The 27,609-nt window shown below is 34.6% G+C and overlaps 1 long non-coding RNA gene across 5 annotated transcripts in view; it reads left to right on the forward strand.

Moving 5' to 3' along the window:
* The window catches only part of LOC142327376 (uncharacterized), a 131,731-nt gene that overhangs the window by 77,523 nt on the left and 26,599 nt on the right, over positions 1 to 27,609 (forward strand). For all 5 annotated transcript variants that reach the window (XR_012756973.1, XR_012756974.1, XR_012756975.1 and 2 more), the window contains one exon: positions 4,962 to 5,116. This is a non-coding gene — a long non-coding RNA (uncharacterized LOC142327376). The remainder of the gene's footprint in view (positions 1 to 4,961; positions 5,117 to 27,609) is intronic.

Consider the following 27,609-nt stretch of genomic DNA (forward strand, 5'->3'; position numbering starts at 1 on the left):
CGATATACAACTGTACTTATCGTTGAAGTTAAAGCATAATGTCTGAATTTGTGAAAATTTTTTAGTTTAAATCCATGCAGTTTTTGACGTAATAGTTAAATAGAATAGTTTTACGCGCTTTTTTTATCGTTGACAAGTGAGCAATTTGTTTTAACCGATTATAGGCCGTGTAATTAAAATTAAATCTGTTTACAATCGTTATGATTTCTTTTTATGAGCACGGTATCTGCTTTTGGAAGAACAAAAGTAGATTTTATTCGTTTAAATTTTTTCCGGATTTTTCTATCGTAGCATTCGTTCGGTAAAATCCAAAAGTATAAACTTATTAAAAATTGACAGCACTTTACACGGTTAAAAAGTCGGGAATACATTATTTCTGATTTTTTCTAAACGTTATGGCCCCTTTTATAAAAGTATATCATAGCGAATTATTTTGCTATTAGCGGATTTATAAGGAAAAATTTAATATATTCATACGGTTGTAATCTATGCCATTCGTCTTTGCAGCCAAATTTTATAAACTTTTCATTTGTTAATACAGTAGAACCCCGATAATTCGTTACCCGTTAATTCGTCTCATTCAATATCTCGTCACTTTAATAAGTACAATACTGATATACAAACACGTATCTGATTAGGCTTACATCATAAAAAAAATTTCACCCTTAATTGCAACCGATGTTTTGATATGAGCCTACTGTATGTTACGTGTTAATTACAGTAATTACGTGAGAAAAGAACTGATAAAATTACTTTACATATCTTTCATTCATATAATAATTTTCATTTGGGCGTTATTATCTAATCGGTACTTACATATTTCTTAAACGGCGTAGTACTGTATCAAAAATATTGTATCTCATAAATTCCTTTCGGTTTCTGAAATTCATTACAGTAGTGAACTTTGCGTCGTGCGAGTCAGTCGCTTGTACTAGTGACGTACCTATTACTGTATACTGTACTTAGGAAAAATGTCTAGCAACGTGTAAAAAAATCTAGCAAAAAAGTTATAAGAGTTTAGAATTGACAAACGTTTGAGATTTTTTTTGAGCTCCTTGAGCTGGAATAAACTGTGTCCTGACCGGTTTATCAGAACTTGAAGAAGAAAATTCAGACGAAAATTTTAAATCGAAAGAAACTTATTACAGGATTCTCGGTTTAAATGATGTTACAAATGAGGAGACAGAAGAACGGGTAAAATTAGACGACATAGATTTAGGCTAGGAAATATTTAACGATGAAGAAATCGTTAATGATATTAAAAATAAAGAAAATTTAAAGAAAATGCCGAAGATGAAGAATTTGATGATAATCCAGCGAGTAAATTGAGGTGCAAAGAAGTCGTAGAGGTGCTGACAAAATGCATCGAATGGTATTTCTATCAAAAAGAAGCACAGGTGGTGAAGTTAATTACTATGCGACAAGTTCGTCAATTCGCATTAGAAAAACAAAAGAACCTTAAAGTACAAAGAAAAATAAAAGATCTTTTTAGAAAGTAAAATGAAGGGTAAATATGTAAACGTAAATTTAAATACAATACCTTTTAGGTTTTATAGATACAAGTGCTTAAATAACAAAACGTAGGTCTACAATTTTCTGTAGTTACTGTGTCTTAGTCTTTGGCTTACGTATTATAGTGGAGTATTTGTAGTGATTTTTTTTAACTATAGTGCAGTATATACTAAATTTTGATTAAAAATTATGTTAATGTTTGCGTTACTTACTTAAGTATACTGCATGTTGCTGTATAATAAAATACTAAATGTTTAGTAGAATACTGTAGTTAAATCTCATCGGTTTGCAGTCTTTTTATGACACGTTTATTAACGGTGGGGATTGATAACGATTAGGCAATACAGCGTTAATTTTTATGTAATTCGACTTTTGTTACGCTATTCGATAATTCGTAATTTTCCTTAATTAATCACCCCGTCAGTCGCATAGGTAAAGAATTACCGGGGTCCTACTGTATATTTCTTAACGTGACATTAAAATCGGCTAATCGTTTGGAATTGTTTTAAGCTATCGCATGTAAAACGTATTAGATGAAAATATCCTCGATCTTTACAATTTAAGACATTCAGTTCTTACGATCGTCTAAGGGGAAAATGTTTACAAAAGACGTCTAAATATTTAAAACTTTAAAAACCAGGAATTTACAAACCGACCGCAGTAATAAAAAAAAAGATTATCGTCCAAATATGATCTAATAGACGTCCTTAAAAAAAAGAAGAAAAACGGAAAAGATCTGCAAATTGTTAAATACGTTATTCGTAGAAATTGATTTTAAGGGAGAAAATAGGCTCATACGTGAGAAACCGTTGCAGCATTCGGCGATCACCTGACGTTGGCCCCGCCTCTCCACTATTAGACCTATTACCTTTCCTCTGTCCGCCTACTATTTTTGTCTCTTCCCTCCGATACCTTAGCCGCGCGTCACCGCCATCTTGGAATTCCCCTTTTCCTTCAAAACATTTTTCGTTAATTGTTGGACGAAGCGTTAAAGTCCCTTGTCATCTGGATGTCGTTTTTCTTCATTTGCGAGAGAGATGGGAGGTTTTTCTGGTTAAGTTACGCTTGCGTTCGTGTATACGCGCGAGAGTATGCGAGTTAAAATATAAGTTTGTGTATGTACATGCGTTGTAGTTCTCTATAAAGCATTTTTTTAAATAATTTCACTCGGTAAAAGTATACAGAAAGAAGCGATTACCGTGACGTTCTTCACAATCGTTCTCCATTACTAGTTCTTCAGAACTTTACTAATCTCAGGCCTGTACATTCTCTACCGTTATTATTTGGTCGCGTTTCGCCCACCGCAATAGAATATTTCTTCACAAACGAAATTTTCTTACAACATTTTGAAAACATGTTAATATTTTGAACAAGCATCAAATATTGTTGCGGATTAGATATGCGAATGATATGTTGGTTATATACAATCCGACTATAAAAACGAACATATGACCGTTTTAAATATACTTAATAACTACAATAACGACTTAAAATTGATCTCTTTTTTCAATATGAGATCATCACAGTAGAAGTATTCAAGGGAGGGCAATCCCTTATTCTCTCAATAGAAACAGTAGAATTGAGACACAATAGAGAGTATTGAATAAAAATACAATTTTGATATAAAAATTTCACGTTATGACAACCCTGCTCACCGGGCTGGTCTAGTGGTTAACTCGCCATGAAATCAGCTGATTTCTAAGTTGAGAATTCTAAGGTTCAAATCCTAATAAAGACATTTGCTTTTATGCGGGTTTGAATACTAGATCATGGATACCGGTGTTTTTTGGTGGTTCGGTTTCAATTAACCACAGTTCTCAGGAGTGGTCAACCTGAGACTGTACAAGACTACACTTCATTCACATTCATACATATCATCCTCTGAAGTAATACCTTTCGTCGGTTCTGGAGGCTAAACAGAAAAAAAAAATTAATTATGACAACCCTAACTAAAATTACAGATGCCACTAATCTCGCGGAACCTCACTACAACTGGGGGATGGACAAAGAAACTTATTCATGAGATTGCTGGAGAGGAAACACGGGGACCTAAGGTACTACGGTCACGGAGAGGAATATACTTACACGGGTTTAAAAGAAGGGAGCTCCCAAATTGTGTGCACTGCGGTCAAGAGGACACTCCCTTTCGCACCTTTTTTGAATATGTACATTAGGAGAATCTAATAGCCAAATATAAAATAAAAGCGATAACCTTGGAAAGTAGTACAAATTATATGTAGAGAGGTAAAGAGGAATGGCTGACAATAGAGAGATTCGTGGTTGAGTTATACGAACGAAGAAAGTGAATTGAATTACAAGAAGTGGGAGGAGTTAATTTAAGAAAAGAAAAAACATAACGACCGAGATCTGCCTGCTGGGGCAGGGCCCGGGAACAACATAGCAGAACCTGATGTCCCTGGCCTTAGCGATTAGAGGCCGGCCAAGGGGAGCAGAACAAAAAAAAAATTACAGATTTTTAATATTAGTTATTATGTATTTTCAAAAGTGTTCTACAGTAAGCCCTATGTAATTGTCACACTAAGAAATAGATGAATTTGATTTACGAGTATTTTTAATTTCATCTTTCTTTTGTGTTTCCTTCTTAGGAGTTATTTAAGAGGTGCTGTAAAAAATCTTGAAACTAACTGAAAAAACCATTAAATGGCCCCCATTTTGATTTGGATGGTTTTGTTATTGGAAGATTTCTATATCAATATTTTTGTTTTTGTACCCTTTAAAGCGATATATCACACTTTTAACCCTTTTCATTTAAAATGTTTACGTTGCTCTGCCCATGTAGGTGATTGGCAGGAGTTGGGGTATTCTATACCAAAAATATAGAATATTTTCCGGTATTAGCATTTTATAAATTTTCTTTTATCGGTAAAATAGTAATTTCACACTTATAATATTTATTAATTCTGAAAAGTAATTTATGTAAAATTTATTTTTGTGAATTAATTTATATATTTAAATATCAAAATCAATTCCTTTCAGAATAATGAAATTTCTGGCAAAGGAAAATATGCGATTGCATTTTTAACGACAGTTGACTGTTACGGAATAATTTGTATGATGGGACAATACATAGTAAGCACGATAAGATAATTCTGGATATCTTAATTTCATCGCAAATCAACCGATTTTGAAAATCACGAGTTCTAAGGTTCAAAACCTAGTAAAGGCATTTATTTTTATACGGATTTGAATACTAGATCGTGGATACCGGTGTTCTTTGGTGGCTGGGTTTCAATTAACCATGCACTTCAGGAACGGTGGACCTGAGATTGTACCAGACATTTTATTTACATTCATAAATATCATCTTCTGAAGTAATACATTAAGGTGGTTCCAGATGCTAAATAGAAATGAAAGATATTTTAAATTAGTATTAATATGTGTATGAGATTTAGCGAGTGTAAATATACTTATTTTTTTGTTTGTTCTAGAGTGAAAACCTATGGAATGTAATAGCTTCAAACCCATGGGAAAGTAAATCATCATGGTTTAAACGTGCCATCGAAATGTTCTTAATTGTACACAAAAATCATTGAAAATGGAGCCGGCTGGTGTATATATATTAGATTTGAATTTCTTATTAAAGGTAACTGGCAATACTGATTTAATTTGAATGAAGTTTTTTGTCTCTGTGATTTTATTTAAAATTGAAGTGGAAAAAAGCGGTGTCTGAAGCGGAATTATACATAATTTAAAAGATGAAGTACTGATGTACATTTTATGTTATGCGATAGAAAAAACCATTAAGTATTTTTTCCTTTCGCTTTGAAACTAATTTGATACCATATATTAAAACCGATTTAATAGATAAACTTAGAAAATAAATCGACGGATATAATGGCCTTGAACAGTTAATAGATTACAAACACTAGTTCAGTTAATTACAACTGTCTAGTAAGAAAGTGTTCAACATGTAAAAAAAACAGATAAGGTTAAAATTCTTATTATTAATTTCTCAGTCTCTTGATCAGATTATAGTTGGCATTGACTTTGAAATCTTAGAATTTTTGTTTGTAAATTTATTTTTTTGTTGATTTTATTATATTTTTGTTTTCGTTAATTTTACGTACATACTTTTTCCTTTTCCCACTCTGTTTCGTTATAATTCTTTTTCAAATATTATTAATATATAAGTAATCAATTCTCTTGTGCCCTTTCTGTTAGTTTTTTGAGTTATATGTCTAAGGGAATATTTTACACCTATTTTTTGTAAAATATTCCCTGAATTTTCTGGAGGATCTATTTAATAAGAGGAGGTGTTAAAAAAATGTAGAGTTAAATAGAAAAGGGAGAAAAATAATAAAGATAGATACTTGAATATTTTAATCTGTATTTACTCTATGAGAGGACTCAGGGAGATAGGAATCGTGAATTCACTTACCCTGAGAACCAGGGTTCATCAGTGATAAATTTTGTTCATGCATCTGCTGAGGTACTAAGCGTATTTACGGATACGGTTCTTTCCAAACATACTTCTGACTGTAGGCCAATCATGTTAGATTTATAGTGCGGGGATTGAAATGAAATAAGGGAAGTTCTTCCATTATAACCTAAATTACAATGGAGAAATAGTAATGACACTAAAGTCAAGGATGAACTTATGGGTATTTTATCTATTAGTCGTTTGTTTAAATCGATTTATAAAGCATCTAGTTACAAGGCAGTAGAGGGAACATCTTGGTGGAAAATAGTGGAAGGACAGCCCTGGTGTGATCATTTGATCATGAATTTAGAAATGCTAGGAATGGGATGTTCAGTTTACTCAATATATACGAGGGTAAGTCAATTATTATCCGCAATTTAGTTATATTTTTGTTTATGTCGGTAGTAATGTCGTGTTGCGTAGATGACCCGTGCGTGGTTTAATGTTGTTATGTCTGTGCAGGTTTGATGCCGCTAGGTTAGTTTCATTATCTCTGCCCTGCTGTTAACCGTGGCCGCTCCGCTTTCTGTGCATCAAAGAAGAGCGACGTTCAGCGATCCGTTTTTTGTGGTCGGAAGGTCTATCAGGGACCGAAATTCATCGTAGACGTTCGGTCCAGTACGGGAACAGTGTGTTGTCGCAACGGAGTGTCTACGAACGGATTGAAAAATTCAAAAACGGTCGCACAAGTGTTACGCACGACGAAGGAGCCGGACGTCCGTTTACCGTCACAATGAGAAAAACATTGAGCGTGCACGTGACGTGGTTTTCTTAGACAGACGAGTAACTGTCGATGAAGCTGCACATCGTCTGCAAATCAGTCACGGTTCTGCCTACGAAATCATCCACAACAGACTTGCGTTTCATAAAGTCTGTGCAAGACGGGTCCCAAAACGACTCACACAGTCGCATAAAGAAGCGCGCTTTGACATCTGCCAAAAACATTTGGATCGCTACGGTAACGAACGGGACACCTTCTTAGACAGAATCATCACCGGTGACGAAACACGGATCCATCATTACGACCCGGAGAGTAAACGGCAGAGTATGGAATGGAAACATCCAAATTCGCCCTGTAAAAGAAAGCTCAAGGCTCAACCGAAAGAAAATTGATGCTTACGTTTTTTTGCGACTTACAAGGCCAAGTACTGGAACATTATGAAGAAAGGGACGCGACAATAAACAGTGCGCGTTACAGTGAGATGCTTACTGCCAAGCTGAAGCCTATAATTTGAAGCAAACGTCGAGGACTGCTGTCGAAATGTGTTGTGTTGTTGCACGACAATGCCCGTTGACATACTGCTGCCCGCACTGCTGAAACGCTCCAGAAACTCGACTTTGAAGTACTGGATCATCCTCCGTATAGTATTGATCTTACCCCTTCTGACTACCACTTGTTTGGTCATTTCAAAGAGGCATTAAGGGACCGTCGATTTACCTCGGACGAAACAGTGAAAGAAGCGGTGCATTCCTGGCTCGCAGCTCGACCGAAAACCTTCTTTTATTAGGGCATCAGGAAGCTTGTGCAACGATGGACCAAGTGCGTTGAAATGCAAGGGGACTATGTTGAAAAATGATGTACATGTAAGTATCCTATTTGTATGGAAGACGGGGCTTGTCGTATGCTGAACATGTGGAAATATGTTTCACATGCAACCACTGTCGTATTGAATAAATTTGAAGTTTTTCTTAACTTTATGGTGGAAATTTTGTTATCTCTTACTTAGCACCGGCAAAATCTACCTCCGCCTTCCGGCGTGCCGAAAGGGATTTTTTATGTTTTAGTTAAATAAATCGGATTTGAATTCTATTAAATCAAAACGGATTGAAATGCGGCAATATTATAATTTTAAACCGAAACTAGAATCACGCTCGAATCTAAAAATTTCTACAAACAAAATCAAATGCGTATTTGAAATAAAGAAAACAAAAAAATTAGAGCTTAATAGCTGTTCCATTCCACGTCGAACCGGTACTGTAGTAAAACTTCTGTAGTATTTTAGAGACAAGACATCGAGTAACAGGGGGAAAAATTTATAATTTCAAAACTTAAGGAATTAGATGAATTCTTTTCCGGTTTACCAGAAAAATTACACTCGAGAAAAGTTTTCGAACAAAAAGAAGATATTAAAATCGGTCCGGATAAACTTTACAAAAAAAATTTTATTTACGAAAATCTTCACCTTTTACAGGATCGTATACAGAAGTTGACTCATAAAGGAACGGAAAGCATTTCAGGACACGTTCTAAAAGCGAAAAATAAACAAAAATTTCATATACTTAAATCTGGAAACTTTAAGTTTTCGAGCATACCTTACGAAAATCTAGGTAAAATGGAGCCAACATAATATATGTTGGCTCCATTAACATATCTTATGTTATGGATGAATAATTAATTTTTCCCCAAATAATTGAATAAATTCGGTTCTACAACTGCATCTATAATAATATTTTAGAAAATAGCTAGCTATAAAAAAAAACAAAACAAAAAACACGTAAAAATTGGCATCAAAAACGTTATTTAATTGGACGTATTTTTTAAATTTCCATTAAAAAAATGTGTAAAGAATTAAATTCTGAGAAAATCAACGTAGTAAACATCAACTGAACATAAAAAAAAAAAATTTAGGAAATTTTATTTTTATTTATTTAAACAAAACAGCTCGAAACATAGCAGAAAAACTCTGTTATAAAATTTTTTTTTTGTCTTCAGTCATTTGACTGGTTTGATGCAGCTCTCCAAGATTCCCTATCTAGTGCTAGTCGTTTCATTTCAGTATACCCTCTACATCCTACATCCGTAACAATTTGTTTTACATATTCCAAACGTGGCCTGCCTACACAATTTTTCCCTTCTACCTGTCCTTCCAATATTAAAGCGACTATTCCAGGATGCCCTTGTATGTGGCCTATAAGTCTGTCTCTTCTTTTAACTATATTTTTCCAAACGCTTCTTTCTTCATCAATTTGCCACAACACCTCTTCATTTGTCACTTTATCCACCCGTCTGATTTTTAAAATTCTCCTATAGCACCGCATTTCAAAAGCTTCTAATCTTTTCTTCTCAGATACTCCGATCGTCCAAGTTTCACTTCCATATAAAGCGACACTCCAAACATATACTTTCAAAAATTTTTTCCTGACATTTAAATTAATTTTTGATGTAAACAAATTATATTTCTTACTGAAGGCTCGTTTCGCTTCTGCATTCGGCATTTTATATCGCTCCTGCTTCGTCCATCTTTAGTAATTCTACTTCCCAAATAATAAAATTCTTCTACCTCCATAATCTTTTCTCCTCCTATTTTCACATTCATTGGTCCATATTTGTTATTTCTACTACATTTCATTACTTTTGTTTTGTTCTTGTTTATTTTCACGCGATAGTTCTTGCGTAGGACTTCATCTATGTCATCATTGTTTCTTCTAAATCCTTTTTATTCTCGGCTAGAATTAGTATATCATCAGCAAATATCATTTGCCGCAATACCTCTTCATTTGTCATTTTATCCACCCATCTGATTTTTAACATTCTCCTATAGCACCGCATTTCAAAAGCTTCTAATCTGTTCTTCTCAGATACTCCGATCGTCCAAGTTTCACTTCCACATAAAGCGACACTCCAAACATATACTTTCCAAAATATTTTCCTGACATTTATATTTATTTTTGATGTAAACAAATTATATTTCTGACTGAAGGCTCGTTTCGCCTGTGCTGTTCGGCATTTTATATCGCTCCTGCTTCGTCCATCATCAGTAATTCTACTTCCTAAATAACAAAATTCTTCTACCTCCATAATCTTTTCTCTTCCTATTTTAACATTCAGTGGTCCATCTTCGTTATTTCTACTACATTTCATTACTTTTTTATTATTCGTGTTTATTTTTATGCGGTAGTTCTTGCGAAGGACTTCATCCATGCCGTCCATTGTTCCTTCTAAATCATTTTTACTCTCGGCTAAAATTACTATATCATCAGCAAATCGTAGCATCTTTATCTTTTCACCTTGTACTGTTACTCCGAATCTAAATTATTCTTTAACATCATTAACTGCTAGTTCCATGTAAAGATTAAAAAGTAACGGAGATAGGGAACATCCTTGTCGGACTCCCTTTCTTATATTCTTCGATTATTACTGTTGCTGTTTGGTTCCTGTACATGTTAGCAATCGTTCTTCTATCTCTGTATTTGAACCCTAATTTTTTTAAAATGCTGAACATTTTATTCCAGTCTACGTTATCGAATGCCTTTTCTAGGTCTATAAACGACAAGTATGTTGGTTTGTTTTTCTGTTTGTGTTATATAATAGTATTATTAAATTGAAACAAGAATTATTATCAATATTGCAAAATATTAAAAAACAAAATCATTTTTTATTAAAAATTCATAAACCGAAAGAAAAAATTAATTACTTTTCAAAAGAATATTATTTGTTTACGATATTGTAATACTCTTTAATACCAACAAAATACAACAAAAATTTAATACGTTATTTTTCTGCCGCTTTTTGTTAAATGAATAAAAGTCAAATTTTTCAAAACTTCTTTATTCGAAGTAGTTTATGCGCGTGTACGCATAAACAACTTCAAATAAAGAAGTTGAGAAATCCGTGTGGATTTCTCAGAATTATGTTTTACACGAATTTTATTTCTAAGTGTCAATTTAACGTCAAATCTAAAAACGTGTACTTAAAAAAGAAATAAATATAAAAAATTAAAAAAACACTACTGCCTTAAAAAACATGCTATTTAATATAGGATAATTAAAGGGCGTGCGGTTGACAATATTACATATAGTATATTTTTTCTATTTTTTTTTTTTTAGTGCGTAAAACTATTTTTCATTAAAAAAATATTCTAAAAAGTTGATGCCATCGGTTGATATCATTGCGTAGCTTTTACGCGACAAAAATATCTGTCGGATATAAAAATTTAAATAAATTTTTTTTAAGTTAGAATTTATATTTAAAAATTTAAATATCTCTTGCAATATCTATTTGAAGCGTTCATAAAAAATTTCATATTTTTACGAAAATATCTGACATCAAATAAAGTATTGAAATATTTAATTAAATATGAAGAGTATTTTTCTCTGAAAAGGTTTATTTTTTGAAGTATGAATAAAGGAAGAAGTAAAAAAATAAAATCGATATGTTTGATGATACATAAAACCCGTACAGAACATTTCGTTTTATTTGTAAATATACGCATCGTACGTCGGGTAAGTAATACGATAAGATTTTTATTTAATTACAAAACGCACCCTTTGCTTATTAAACTAACATTTTACAAATATTAATTTTTTTATAAAAATAAGAAACAATTATTTTTGTTTAAATTAATATAAATTTAAAATAGATAAATATTTATTTAAATTTTTAATACTAATCCTTTTAAAAGTCAATAATAATTAAAAAAATAATATTTCTTTCTTTATTAGTGAAAGCTCTTTAAATTTCTTTTATAAATTATCGTTATGTTTTTTAATCTTTAAATGACTTTTTAAACATTTAATTTTTGAGTGATTTTTAAACTTAAAATATTCTCATTTTTTAAATAAAATTAAAGCGTTACATTTTTACTTTGTATGTGATTTACGCGTATTTGCAGTATATTGTATATTATATAATAAAGCTGATCGGGTCAAATTTTTACACGTAAGGCATTTTATAGATCTTTTCGATTCAAAAGAAAGAAACAAAAAAATTATAATTTTAAGACAGAAAAATTCCGACAGAGTATATATGCATCCGTCTGGAATTTGTTACAGTGGACTGTTTATTTTGTTTAAATTTTATTGATATCTCTAGACCGGATGAATCGATTAGGGTGAAATTTTGCACCGCTTCTGTATAGGGGTATTAATGTCATGTAATTTGTGGCTGCAATCGATCAAAAGAACAGACAGAAACCCTTTTTACGTAGTTTTTACATCTTTATAGGTAATTAAGATATTTCTTGATCTTATTCAAACCCCCGCAAAAAAAAACTCATTACTATTTTTTTGTAGTTTTAAGACTTTGCCGGTGCATAAATCGAGTAATTTAATTAAAAACATTTTTTTAAATACTTTTTCTTGTTTTGGATTTTTCCCAAAGAAAGATAAAATTATGAAATTTTTAAAATTTTAAATAAATAATATTAAAATTATTAAAAATAATTCTAAAATTATCGGTCCCAAGAGTTTTTAAGCGATTAAAAAAAAAAAAAAATTTTAAGACATGCCTTTGGGAGATAATAAGCTTATTTTTTATTTTTTTTTTTAAATAATATTAATGAAGATAGTCAAATACGTTGACCGTGAGTCCCGTAACTTAAAATTTTGCTCAAAGGAAGGAATCACTTTTGTAAATAATTTTTTTATTTTTATCCTAGCCCTCGGTAGTTAGACTTTCTCAGATTTAAGAAATCCAAATTAAAATTATTCTTATGCGCGTAACTACTGTATCTTAATACTGCTTCAAAAATCGATAATTTTTTAATTATTTTTATAAAATATTTGGTCATTTTTTGGGGGGGGGAAAAAACAAAACAAAATATCAGTTCTATTTTTAAACACTCATATACATATCTACACAATTATATAAAGTAGAACAGCGTGTTTCTTTTTTCGAGATAAACAAAAATTCTGATGTTGAACCACTTGACTTCTTTGTACGCCAATTAAATTGCATATACACATTTTTTGTTGCACTTCATTTAAACCGAGATACTATCCTCTAATTCTTTAATAAAGCGGACAATTACACGATTTTTGAAACTAGAGAACGTGTACGCAAATTATGATCAGAAGAATTATATCGAACCGAAGAGCTATTAAATGATGGCAACAAACAAATAAATGACACGATGATCGACTCCGACCTAGGAAGAATATTGTCCGAGGATATCAGAGTAATGAACTAAAAGATAAGAATTTTTTGCCATTTATTAAAGATCGGGCATGTATGCCTCAGTGTATATGTTGTTTTTGCGAGGGTCTATTTTTCAGTCACTCTGTAGTTAACTTTAATGTAGATAAAATTAAACAGAAATTATAATTTTCAATTAATATTAAATAATCAGATATTTCAATAAATTTATTACATATACACATATGTGATAATGCCTATTAAATTCCATATACAGATTTTCAAAAGTACATTATAATATTTTATTCCAGTAATAACTTCTAACTTTTTTATTTTTATTGTTGAATTATTATTTATCGTAAATATTTTTTAACGAGCAGAAATTAATAATTATTAATAAATCAATATATTTATATTAAAAAAAAAAAAGTTAAAAAAAAAGAAGATGAATTCCGATTTGAACCGATGAGCCTTCCTTTGTAAGATCCAAATATTTCATTCATTAAACTTTTATTCGGCTATAACTCTGGAACTGAACTGGTATTTATGACGGATGGTTGAAAACTCTCAATGAGGACTTATTACTGCGGTTGAGAAAAAGTTCTAAATCCGGTTTTTTTTTTGCATTTTGGGTTTTTTTTTGGGACGCTTTTGATTTAGTCGTTTGCAATTAAAATGGGAGGTGCACAAACAGATGTTACAACAGTCCTAAATCAAAAATTTCAACATCGTACTGGTAATCGTTTTTTAATTATGCGAGATACATACGTGCATACAGACGTCACGCCGAAACTAGTCAGAATGGATTAAGATATGATCAAAAGGATATTTCCCTTGAAATCTGAAAACAGAAATTTATCGCGATTACAATACTTCCTTTACTGCGTACAAGGAAGTAAAAACCAAATTTTTACCCACGTTTCTTGACATAAGCGAGTAGTTTTTAGATATGTTTCATCTCGAAAAATCTCTAAAATATATATATATACGGGTGTGTGGTACTGGATATTTACCGGTTGAAGCGCAAACATTAAAGAATTAAATTACTGGACTGTGAACTGTGAGCCATATTACTAAAATAATACACTTCAATTTATGTTACATAAAATAAAATAATATTAAATAAATTTCTGTTTAACAATTACGTTTTTCCCGTGAGAATTGCATGTGAGGCTGGAGTGGTGCACTTCGTGAGAGGCGAGACCGATTATCACCATTAACTGATAACAAACGGGGTGCTCTTATAATACCTCTGCAAATAATCGTACTATTTCAAAAATTCTAAGGGGGTATTCGTTAGTAGGTTGAAAGTTAATTTTTACATGCATCAGATATATTCTAGAACTAACACACAACACACACACACACACACATATATATATATATATATATACGTCTCTTCGTTTGTTATAGCATCATGCGAAAATCAACCGATCGATTACTTTCAAATTTACAGGATATATTCGTGTTATTTCAGGGAAAGTTTTAAACCATCGACGGACGCCCTAGCTCCCTTGTAGGTTAAGAAACAAAAAAATTTTTTCATGCGCAAGGAGGGTGAAGTTGTGAAAAAAATATTCACGAGGAAAATATAAATTAATCTTTTTACGCGGTTGTTATATTTCTGCCACCGTGGCAAAGAAATAGATTATGAATAATTAATCGTCGGTCGCTTGTCTATTTTAGTTACCGTAGTTACTATTATTCTGTACTTTGTAATTTAGTTTCTTTTTCAGGGTCCTAAAAAGCCTGAATACTATATCGATTATTATTATTCTCACAACGATGAGGATAACGTTTTGTGTAATAGTTCAGGGGTGGATGCTTCTAGGTAGATGAAAATGGCGACCGAAGCAAGCTGTGCGGATGTCCAAGATCCCGGAAGGCACCAGGAGCCCGTGAATCTAGTCGTGCACCTCCGCTTTTGATTGCAATTGATTGGACCAAAAGTGTCCAAAAAAAATCAAACTCCAAAAACAATTGGATTTTGGACTTTTTCTTAACTGCAGTAATAAGCTCTCGCTGAGATCGTTTCAACGATATCTTATTTTATTCGGTTATAGAGTTATAGCCAAATAACATTTTAATTATTGAAATATTTGGAAGTTACAAGAGAAGGCACATCGGTACCGGTATATTGTATAAACGGAATAAGAAGTGGTGGAAAACATCATCATGTTATATTAAGTCACAGATATTCATAAACATCTAAATTTTATTTAAAAATTAAAAAAAAATAATAACGCTCTATAATTTATTTAAAAATTTAATTTCGGGACCGTTTTTTTTTTTATAATCATAAAGAATTTATTGCAAAACCTAATTATATTATCCGTTATTCCCAGATTTAAAATATTATTTATTTACTAATAAATTTATTATAATTTTCAGGTAATTTATTTTTTAATATTCAAACATGAGTAAATATAATACAGCGGCTGAAATGTTTACTACAATATTAGCATTCTTCGGTAATAGATTATTGATAAATCAAAAAAATAAAAATATTAAAAAAACACCATTAAAGGGAAAAATATTATTAATATCGGCAATTATTTTATTATTTTATAGTATTATTAGTATTTACGTATATTGGAACGATTCAAATTACAGGCGACTCATATTTGAAGACATTCTAGCATTTTCTGTTTGTTTACTATTTGTGTACGATTTTATTTTTACACCGAGTAATTGCAAAAAGTTAATCGATTTAATGAAACATTCTGCGTTTAAAAAGTATAAATATACGAGTAAAACTGATATCGATAAATTAATAGATAAAGCCGATTCGCTTTCGAGGATTGCAATACGGTAAGCGGCTTAAAATAATGTACGCTAGTCGATAGAGTTTTTTCGGTAGGGTTTACGTATGAGGAATTCAAAAAATTTGCGCGCAGGTACCACAACGCGCCCGTATTTGGTTATATCGGGTTCTACCCTGATCGAACCGGGTCGATCAAACAGGACCGACTAAATCTCCCCCCTGTAAGGGACATGCACGATACCGACCTTTCGGTATCGCTCGGAGCATGCCGCTCCGCTGCAACACCAGACTCAGGAGAAGGGAAACGACAATAATCCCCGACCCCGGCGACCAGGTAACCCGCTACCCAGACGCATCACAAGGAAAGATGTAAGAGCGTAGATACGTTAACAGCTACACTTGAACAAGCCTTTCTTCCGTTACAGAAGCAGAACTTTCCTTTCCTTTTTCCTGTTTAGCATCCGGGAATCACCGTCAGTTATTTCTTCAGAGGATGATATGTACGAGTGTAAATGAAGTGTAATCTTGTACAGTCTTTCGTCGACCGTTTCTGAGATATGCGGTTAATATTTAAACCCGACCGAAGAACACCGGTATCCAAGACCTAGTAGTATTCAAATCCATATAAAAATAACCTTTTACTACGACTTGAACGATAGAGCTCTCGACTTCCAAATCAGCTGATTTTCGAAGACGCGTTCACCACTTTACCGGCCCGTAGGTTACAGGTAGAACTTAAGTAGTCCAAGGTCTCACGCAGCTTAGTACAGGATTAAAAGTCTGTTTTCCGAAAGAATAACGGCCAGTAAGGCTCGACCGCAGTCGAAATTTACTCGCTCCACACACATTTGCATACCCGTACACTCGAACACACTCATTCACATCTTGGTTGTCTTCTGTCTTCTGCCCGAGTTCAGTGGAGTCCCGATAGCCTCTTCGACTGAGGCGACCCTGTAGGATCCCCCGTGCCTCAGCTGGTTGTCTACCTCCCTCAAGCGGTCCGACAAATCCTCCTCGTGCAGAGACACGTCCGTGCCGGTCTTCTTGAGTCATCTTCAGTTTTAGAATGTTGTAAATAATCTTGGATGCAGCATTCCAACCGAACTCTGAGAGGAGCATCCCTCGTAGAGTGATTCGGTGATGTTCATCAGAGCCGTTTTTCCTTTTCTCATCGGATCCGTGAAAATATCACATGCGTGGGTGTGTTTATAGCTCCACGATATTGACACGCATCCCTATAAAATCTCGTAATTTTTGCCCGGTAGGAATCGAACGACCCGTGTCCGGTCAAGAACCGGGTCGTCTAAAAATCCACCTCACCCTGTTTCCCGTCGATCCAGTTCTTCGTATCAGGAATCAGCGTGTAGGTTCAGCGGCCACCTGCTGTTCGATTTCTACTTTCCTGCCGTCTGTCCAACAAGGCGAACAGTGCAACCGTCTTCGGAGCTCCCCTCCTTCTCTCCAACAGCTTCCCGATCTTCAAGTGTAACAGAGATTCCGGATATAACAAATGCGGCCTCAGCCGACATTCGTTCTGTAGCCTGCTACCACACGCAATGCGATACGCCGCTGGACTTTATTAAGTGTTATCCTATTCCTGTCCTCAGCCAGGGCATCACGCCGTTGCACGCATAAGAAGTTTTGGAGGTTATTATTCTCGCAAGTAGCACTCCTTTTTTTTGTCGAGCACCTATCGTATTCGCCATTACTCTGGGAAGATTCATGGCGGTTCCCTCATGTAATATTCAAAATAGTTATATTAATAAAACTTTACCGTAAACTGATCCACGTCGATTTATTTATATCATAATCAAAAATAAGTGAAAGAAATTCAATGTTTTTATATGCAGAGCGTTAATTTTAAATGTTCCATCATCGGGATCTTATGGACTTTTTTTTTATCGTTTTAATGTTTTATTAAAAATAAATTGTATACTTGCGTTTAAAATATTTGGCATTTTTTCGATACGGCAATCATATTTAAAAAAAAATTGAAATCCATAATTTTTACATCATTTTTGGGTAAATCAAATCTCACTATTGCGGTTTATATTAAGCAAAGGGTTTTGCTATATTAACGATATTTTAACTAGTTAATTGACGATTTGGGAAACGATATCACCTAATTTTTTACTTGAGTTTTTTCTTTCGAATGATATTAGAGGCACATTTCTGGAATTATTTTAAAACTGTAATTTTTAGGTCAAATTAAAAAAATAAAAAATAAATTTTACCATAAACAATATTCAAAAAGAAATTGCGTATTATATACAGAGAAACAAAATCAGGGTGTAATATTTCGGAAGCCGTAACTAAAAAACAAATTATTTCCGTACCAAATATTTTGAATTCTCCATTTTTTAATTATTTTTACGATCACCATCTGAAAAAGCTGTACTTTCTTAGTTCAAAGTCTGTATGTCTGAAAACAGATCCAGTAAAAGAAGATATAGAAAAAAAAAGTTGATGTCTTTCTAAATACGGACATGGAAAAAGATGTAGAAAACAAATGACAGATACAGTGAAAAATAAGAGAAACGAAGAAAATTAAGAAAATAAAACTAATTCGACCGGGTTGTACCGGGTATTCAAAAAATAATTTTTTTTTTTATCTTCAGTCATTTGACTGGTTTGATGCACCTCTTCAAGATTCCCTATCTAGTGCTAGTCGTTTCATTTCAGTATACCCTCTACATCCTACATCCCCAACAATTTGTTTTACATACTCCAAACGTGGCCTGCCTACACAATTTTTCCCTTCTACCTGTCCTTCCAATATTAAAGCGACTATTCCAGGATGCCTTAGTATGTGGCCTATAAGTCTGTCTCTTCTTTTAACTATATTTTTCCAAACGCTTCTTTCTTCATCAATTTGCCACAACACCTCTTCATTTGTCACTTTATCCACCCGTCTGATTTTTAAAATTCTCCTATAGCACCGCATTTCAAAAGCTTCTAATCTTTTCTTCTCAGATACTCCGATCGTCCAAGTTTCACTTCCATATAAAGCGACACTCCAAACATATACTTTCAAAAATTTTTTCCTGACATTTAAATTAATTTTTGATGTAAACAAATTATATTTCTTACTGAAGGCTCGTTTCGCTTCTGCATTCGGCATTTTATATCGCTCCTGCTTCGTCCATCTTTAGTAATTCTACTTCCCAAATAATAAAATTCTTCTACCTCCATAATCTTTTCTCCTCCTATTTTCACATTCATTGGTCCATATTTGTTATTTCTACTACATTTCATTACTTTTGTTTTGTTCTTGTTTATTTTCACGCGATAGTTCTTGCGTAGGACTTCATCTATGTCATCATTGTTTCTTCTAAATCCTTTTTATTCTCGGCTAGAATTAGTATATCATCAGCAAATCGTAGCATCTTTATCTTTTCACCTTGTACTGTTACTCCGAATCTAAATTGTTCTTTAACATCATTAACTGCTAGATCCATGTAAAGATTAAAAAGTAACGGGGATAGGGAACATCCTTGTCGGACTCCATTACGGCTTCTTTCTTATGTTCTTCGATTATTACTGTTGCTGTTTGGTTCCTGTACATGTTAGCAATTTTTCTTCTATCTCTGTATTTGAACCCTAATTTTTTTTAAATGCTGAACATTTTATTCCAGTCTACGTTATCGAATGCCTTTTCTAGGTCTATAAACGCCAAGTATGTCGGTTTGTTTTTCTTTAATCTTCCTTCTACTATTAATCTGAGGCCTAAAATTGCTTCCCTTGTCCCTATACTTTTCCTGAAACCAAATTGGTCTTCTCCTAACACTTCTCCCACTCTCCTCTCAATTTTTCTGTATAGAATTCTAGTTAAGATTGTTGATGCATGACTAGTTAAACTAATTGTTCTGTATTCAAAAAATAATATGGGATTTTTATTTTCTTATAACTTCTGGATAAGGTGCAGAACGTTGATTTAAGGCTGGAATCAAAAAGCCAAAAGGCTAGTTTTAGTTACGCGCATGGCCTTAGAATGATTCCCCATATATTGGCTTGAGAGAGCCACTAGCTAAGTCGGAGACTTCTAAACACAAAGCCTTCTGTGTTTTCTATACGCTAAACTTGAATCTGTAGTTATAGTTCAACTTGGAAAGTTTAATGGTTCGGCTTCTCACCGTTATAACTCTGTACAAAAACGGTTGAATGACGTTTTCCCCGATCACTAGATAGGTCCGTACGAATCAAATGATACAACTTGTTTGGTGTGGCCTCCTAGATCACCCGATCTAATCCCATGACATTTTTTCCTTTTGGATTTTATAAAAGAGACTTGGTTTTTACACGATAGATCGGTTACATTAGTTCAGACATGCCGATTAAAGTATAGGGAGAAGTTTTCGGTCGGATGGATGTGTTCTGCGTGACATAAGGTGCTCACATTGAACGCTTTAGGGCAAAATAATGAGTTACTCTGTCATTTGTGATTTTTAATCGAAGACAAAATTAAGAGAATTCCTCGGCCGGTCGATAGAAAGATGTTTGGGACATGAGAAATGAGCGAGTAAAAATAAATCTGATTTTATTGTTTGGTAGTCCTTTATCAAGCTCCTTTGAGAACGCGGTACCGTCTCAGCTTTCATCCAGAATGTTATGCGTTTGAATCCCGATGGAACGTAATATTTTTCAAACGTTATATAAAATTCTTTTTTTTTCCAAAGATAACTGAGCATACTGAAGAAAAGTATATTTATAAATCTTAACCGATAGTAATTTTTGTTTTCAATTTGTTTATTAACAGGTTCATGTCCGTAGGTATGGTAATGTACTGGGGATTTTTGTACGTTTTACCAACGCTAGCATGTATTTCATATGTGATAAACACTGATAAAATTGAGTTAATTGATGTAATTACACCCTTTTCGTCGCTTTCATTGATTACAGTGTATAATGACGATAAAACAATAATATTGATTTTAAATTTAATTATGCTAATAATTTTTACAATAACTTCTATATTGACTGCAATATGGGTGTTGTTATTAACGTGTTCTTTAATTTATATTTGTTTTGAATTGGAACTTTTAAGCGATATCATTGAAAATATGGATAATGTTATCGATAAATTGAATATTAAAAATGAAAATAGTTTTATCAAAAATTTATTTAAGAAGGAAACAAAATTAAGTGATCTAAAATGGAAACATTTTTTAAGAAATATACATCGTCATCACCTCATAATAATTATTTTTACGGAAGATTATTTTCTTTTTCGGTAAGATTGATTAAAGAAGAAATCTTAGAATCAGTACGGGTAAATTTTACGGTGTATTACATAGTAAAGCTAGTAAATAATTACACAGTAATTATTATAAAATTATTACATAGTAACAGCTGACATAAATAAATCATTTGATAGGTACATCTTTAAAAAAGCAAAAAGGCTCAATTCTTTTACATTTTACATGAAGCTGAAGACCGTTAATTCATTCTTATTCTATGAGAATCTTGATTCTTGAACTTATCACATTTATTTACCGCCTAGGCTTTCTTTTGGGCCATCCTTTCTTGCAACTTTTTTCCCATCCTCCTTACGACCTCTACCTCTAAAGACAAGGTAACTGAGATCTCGGACATGATATCTTCTTCCCTTTCATATACCAGTGATGTTCCGCGACTAACATCAGGCCGCGACCAACAACTTAGATGGTGCGGTTAGCACGGTTGTTATTGAATCTAAACTTGATGCGCTCTCCGATGGCATATTTCTGGCGGCTGAAGTACTCGTCTTCTCCTTAGGTGTCCTCTGAGCTTTTGGAGGTTCCATAGGTGCCGGTTGTATGATCTTTATATCCGGAGCTTTCTCTATTGTTACTTGCACCTGCATCCCGCTAACGTGAGACTTTTTCTGCGCCCTTGCCACATCTTCTTTCGTCTTATGACTGGTCGAAGAAGTGTTGTTTTTGGCTTTTTCAGATCTCTCCTTATTCCTACGCACGATATCGATTGGTGTTTGCATCAACGCGGGTTTTGCTGGTTCTTTTTGTTTATAAAATTCGATCCTAGTGACTGTTCTATATGTTGCGTCTTCGTTGTAATATCTCTTCTTTTGAAAGATATCAGGAGGAGTGATGTTTTTAAAGATGCTGTCGCTCAAGGTCAGGCGCACTGTACAAATGGGGATTATTGAATGCGATTTAAGGAACGTGTTTCTTTTATTCGCTCTATAATAGACATTGGCAGTTCAAATTGTGTAAAAATTGTAGATCAACACCTTTATCTTGGTGCATTAGCAGGCTAAATGAAATCGGTTGTGTGGTCGATGTGTTTCAATTTAAACCCTGCAACATAATAAGTTTATTGGAGTAGGATTTCTTGTTAGTGCCTCGTTAGGTTAATATATTTTTTTGTGTTATTTTTGTGTATTTGTTTATTTAATTTATTGTTTTTGACGTTCCCCTGCTTCATATGTCCCTTGATTTTTTTTCAGGTACAGCTGTAAGGGGAAATGCAGAGGCCACCTAAAAAAAAAATATTATTATGATTAAGGGCTGGCGCAGGGGTTGATTCTCGGCTCCGACCTTTGGAATACCGTCTATAACGACTTGCTAAGGTTGGAAATGCCTGAAGAATCGACCTTGGTTGGTACGCTGACGACTATGAGCTACTTGTCCCAGACCGCGACGTGGAGCGCGCTCAACTGTGGCTTAGCCGAGCTATGAACAAGGTCAGTGACTAGCTGGACGACGATGGGTTTTCTCTAGCCCTCATCCCAACCCCGTAGGGGGAAGACACTCACCTTGTGACATTACCGGTTGCCACACCACCCCCTCCGTTCCGAGCCCTGTGGGGCGTTACCCTGAGGATCATCTTTAGATTCTCTAACCGATTACATTTCACAGTCATCAGCCAGGCTTCGGTCCGGATGTCACAGATGTAAATGCCTCGGCAACATTTGCATCGGTAAATTACATATCAAATTTCGCCTTCACGCAGGCCTCAAACGGACATCTCCACATCCGCAAGGGCGGTGTGTAGAGGGAGCTGTCAGCAAAACGGAGATCGTGGTTCTAACGAAGAAGCGTATCGACACTCTCCTCCCTCTGCCGGTCGGGGACTAGGATGTCGAGACCAAGCCGGCTGCGAAATATCTCGGTATGATGATCGACCGGAAGTTCAACTTTGCTGAGAAGCTTCGGAGAGCCGCCGACAAAGCTGCAAAAGCCATAACCGCTCTCAGCCGACTCAAGGCGAATTTCGGTGGACCGAAGGACAGCAGACAGCGAATGCTGATGTCCACGGGTTATACGGTGCGGAAGTCTGGGCAGTCGCTAAGATTCGAAAGATATCGGAAGCGGCTCGAGTCGCGGCCTTGCGACTCGCTTCCGTGTAACGGACGGTTTCCGAGCCTAATGTTCTGGTTGCCGGCGTCATCGGTTTGGCATTTCTCCCACCCCATTCGTCGTCCTAAAGCATAAGAACGAATGTCTGTGCCACAAACGGCTATTGAGCCTCGAAACAGTTTAGCGACCAGTGTCCTAAATAGCACCTAAACCTTACCTAATAGCGATACTCGCCCTTCGGTCTTTCGGCAAGGGAGCGCCAGGCGGCCTAAAGGAGCCGAAGACCGGGAGACTATCGCCGAGGAGAAACGGACTTGCACGTTTCTCGTATGGCACGAGAACTGGCCATTAGTCTAGAGGACGATGGACCTCAAGGCTTATCCTTCTGGACAGAGCGGCGGCATGAAGAGGTGAAGAACTACGCGAATCAGTTTTTAACGGGTCACGGGTACTTCTGCGCTTATCTCCATGCCTTAGGGGAAGTGCCGTCCTCCGACTGCCTCTATTGCCTCTGTGTACGGGACGACGCCGGGTACACCTTTTTCAGATGTACTCAGTGGGAGGCAGATCGAGGACACTAGAGGAGGATCTCGTAGTGATGATGCTACATGTCCAGAGCAGCTTGGAGAGCGTGGGCCGATTCGTCGGCAGCATTCTCAGGAACAAGAACGGTGACCTGGATAGTCGTGAAAATTAAGTAGCGGCCTTTACAGGCTAGGATAGGAGGAATCGGCCCGAAGTAATGTGTTAAACGGTTTCCGAATAGATTACTGGTAGAAAAGGAGGTGGTTTTAGTCGGTAGTCTGCTGATGGCGGTTGGATAATATCCCTAATGGGAGACCGACACTCCCTGCGTAAATACATTTCCACCTACCTTCCCGCCAAACAAAAAAAAATTATTGTGCAGAGGTTTCTCACCGTAGTGATTATTCAGATTATGTATGTTTAAGTCCATATTTAACTGCAAGTTCTTGGTAAATTAATTTCGCCAAGAACGAATTAATTTCGCTGTGTTCTGTTATTATGTCTTTTAGTGTATTCTGTTCCAGTGAATATTTTACAACCTCCTGTTATATATTCGATAGTTTCTTTGAACTGTAGGCATTTTCTGCACGTATGTCCTCTTTCATAATGTATTTTATGTATTTTTTCGTGGCTATTACTTTACCTTGTGCGGCTAGTGCAAATCCTTCAGTCTCTGGAAATAGTTGTCCTATTGTGAGCCATTTATACGATAACGTTCGGTCTACGTTTGGGTTTTGCATTATATTGTAGCGATTACCATGGAGTTCTTTTCCTGCCCGTGATTCTTTCGTTTGTTGTGTTGTGGTTGTATGGATGATATGAGTGTCTTTTTCTTGTAGATTGAGTGGTGTGTATTGCTTGTCAGCTTTGATAGCTGTTTTGTGGAGTGACAGTTTTAGTTTTTGAAATACGATCTTAGGTTTTCTATTTGCTTGCTGTGTATTATTTTTAGATTTATGATTCTTCTTCCTTCTTTCCAGCTAATTGATTTTCTTTCAGTGCACAAATTTGCTTGTAGTTTACGACTATTTTAGTCCTATTGAGACGGTTTGGATGTTCACGGTCTGTGTCTGACGCATTAATTACGCCAAAGGGATATGTTAAAACCGGGAATGCGAATGTATTAATTGCCTTGATGTTTTTGGCGTTTATCTGTTTTTGAGCCATTCTTTAATTATTTTGTGATATATGTTTGAATTTTGTTAAAATCCCAGGTAGTTGTATGTTTCCTGTGGTTTCATGTTTTCAAGTGTTTCATTGTTTAGTGTTTCTGTTGCCCCTACTTGTCTGAACTTTTGTCTGGTTACGTGAAGTATTTTACATTTGTTAATATCGAATTCCGTGTACGTATCTTGTGTGAATTCTTCTACGAGAACACACGTAGTTACTAGTGTTCTCTATTTTGTGCGTATAATTTGATGTCATCCGTGCACAAAAGGTTAATCGTGTGTTGCGAAGTGTTCTGATGTTTTATTTTGATGTATTGTTCAGCATATTTGAAAGAGGATCGACGGGTAGGGAAACCCGTAAGGCGTTGACGGAGTCACCCTGGAATATTCCTCTGTTGATTTTGATATCTTTGATTTGAATTTCTTGTCCGTCTGAAATTAAATTTATTGTTGTCGTCCATGTTTGCATGATTGTTTGTAAAAAGTGTTGTAGATATGTTTTCATTTTGTAAATTTACATAGTTTTCAGTATTCAAAAATATCAGAACGAAATTAAATGCTTTTTTTGTAATATAAGCAAAAAAAAAAAATTGTACATTCTTAAATTACCCAAGAGCAGATGTACCCAAGAGCAGATATTGATTCTGACCATAATTTAATTATAAGAAACTGTAGACTACCAGTTTTTAGAAGATAAAAAAAGTGACTAAGAAATAGAATACAAAAAGACTAAAAGAGAATAACAAGAAGTGAAAATACAATCAAATCATGTATACAGAACTAAATACAAATGTTGATTCAACTAAAAATTAATTGATCAGTTTAAAACGAAATTAAAAGAGAAATTTTTAAGTAGAAATGTAACATTTTGTCAAAAACCTTGGCTAATAAAAGATACAGCATGCTATAAAAAGTATAAAAATGGAGGTAGGAAACTATATCAGCTCTTTAGAAATATAATTAATAAAATGAAAATAACAGCAAAGTAAAACTGGTTGATGTAAGGGTGTAGTAAAGTAGAAAATCTATGATTATTATTAAAGTAGATTCACCTTGTAGGAAAATAAAAAAAAACTGCAGGAAATTTTTTAAAACATTAAGATTATTCCTGGCTTAGAAAACAAAAGAGAAAGGGTGAAAACAAAGAATATATTCTTTGTTATATTTAAAAAAGAATATAGAATCAAAGTCAAGCACACCATCCTTAGATAAAAGGGGAGATATGATAACAGACAAACACATTAAAAGTGAAGCTGTTCATGATCTTCCCTAAGTATCAGTTAACCATAGATCGAGGCTTTAGCACCCTTGGGCATGAAGTTGTGAATTAAAGATAATAATTTAAGAAAAAAATTGGTACTTTTACTTCATTACATTTCTGTCACCATGGCAACAGAAATATAATGAAGTAACAGAATTATTTTTAAGGTAGATTTCATAAGAAAGTTACCTATTGTAATGGGTACCATAATTCGATTTCAGGAAACTTTCGACATATCTTTGCATTTCACATATCCGAGACCCCAGAACCACCGTCAGTTCAAACGTTTATATATACAGGTGATTCAAAGAAACGGGAATTTTGAAAGTTGTATTGGTAACCGTGGGCGATTGGTACCACTTGATAAGTGGCGCCAGCCTCTCTAACCTAATCTGCCATTTAGTTGTCATGGATCCTTGGAGTGGTGCGCAATGTGCATTTGCTATCAAAGCGTTTTACAAAAACAATGACAGTGTGGAGGGAGCGCGTAGAGAATTTCACCGCCATTTTAATCTGGGATGGCACGACCGTGTTCCATCAGCACATGAGAAAAGAAACCTCCAGGCCGTGAGTAAACCGTCCGTTCACCACAGAATTTTCAAGCTTTGCAAGATGCTGTCACACGAAGTCGGTGAATCCGTCGTCTCTCAGCATCTTTACAATTGCACAGTTCAAGTGTTCGAAGAGTGTTAGTGAAGGACTTGCAATTACATTCATACAAGTTGCAGATCATTCAGGAACTGAAACCGAACGATGCAGTTGTGCGAGCACAATTCTGTAATGTAATGCTTCAGAAGATAAATGATAACCAAGAGTTTGTTCATGAACTGTGGATGTCAGACGAAGCGCATTTCCACCTCAGTGGATTTGTTAACAAGCAAAATTTCAGATACCGGGCACAAGAAAATCCTACGCAGCTACACCAGCGTCCGTTGCACAGCCAGAAAGTGACCGTGTGGTGTGCTATGTCATCTTACAGTGTTATAGGCACTTATTTTTTTGAGGATGACAACGGTCTTGCGATTACAGTGACGTCGGCTCGTTACGTAGCCATGCTTGAAACCTTTGTTGTGGAACAACAAAAGAGACTTCTACCGATTCTTAACACAGCCTTGTTTCAACAAGACGGAGCAACATCACATACTGCATGAATATCGATGGCAGCTGTACGCCGATTGTTTGGACAACGTGTCACTTCACGAAACGGTGACATTAGATGGCCTCCCAGATCGCCTGATCTCTCAGCTTGCGATTACTTTTTGTGGGGTCACCTTAAAAGCAAAGTGTTCCACAGTAGATCTGCTACAACAGAAGAACTGAAGGCAAATTCCAGTTGAGATGTTACGTCAAACCACGAACAATTTAACGAAGAGACTTCGTGAGTGTTTACGTAGAAGAGGTCACCTGGAAGATGTCATCTTAAAAAAATAAACTAAAATGTATGTATCCTAAAATGGCAACATTTGTACAATTACATGAAATAAAATTCATTTTCTAAAAAAAATTTTTCATTAACATTTAATTTGTAAATTTCCCGTTTGTTTGAATCACCTGTACAATAAAACTTTAAAGATAACTCATGAAAAGAGACATGGTAAAGAAAAATACCACCAAAATTGAAAATGTAGAAAATAAGAGTGATTATAGAGAAATATGATAAGCACAAGCATTTTAGAATGAATAAATATACTATTATATAATTAATATTTCAATTATACGTGAAATTGTTTGTTTTCAATCAAACTGTTTTGTGCACGTCATTATTCTACTGTAAAATCAACTAAAT

Source organism: Lycorma delicatula, chromosome 7, assembly GCF_047948215.1.
Source record: "Lycorma delicatula isolate Av1 chromosome 7, ASM4794821v1, whole genome shotgun sequence".
NCBI classification, from domain to species: Eukaryota; Metazoa; Arthropoda; class Insecta; order Hemiptera; family Fulgoridae; genus Lycorma; species Lycorma delicatula.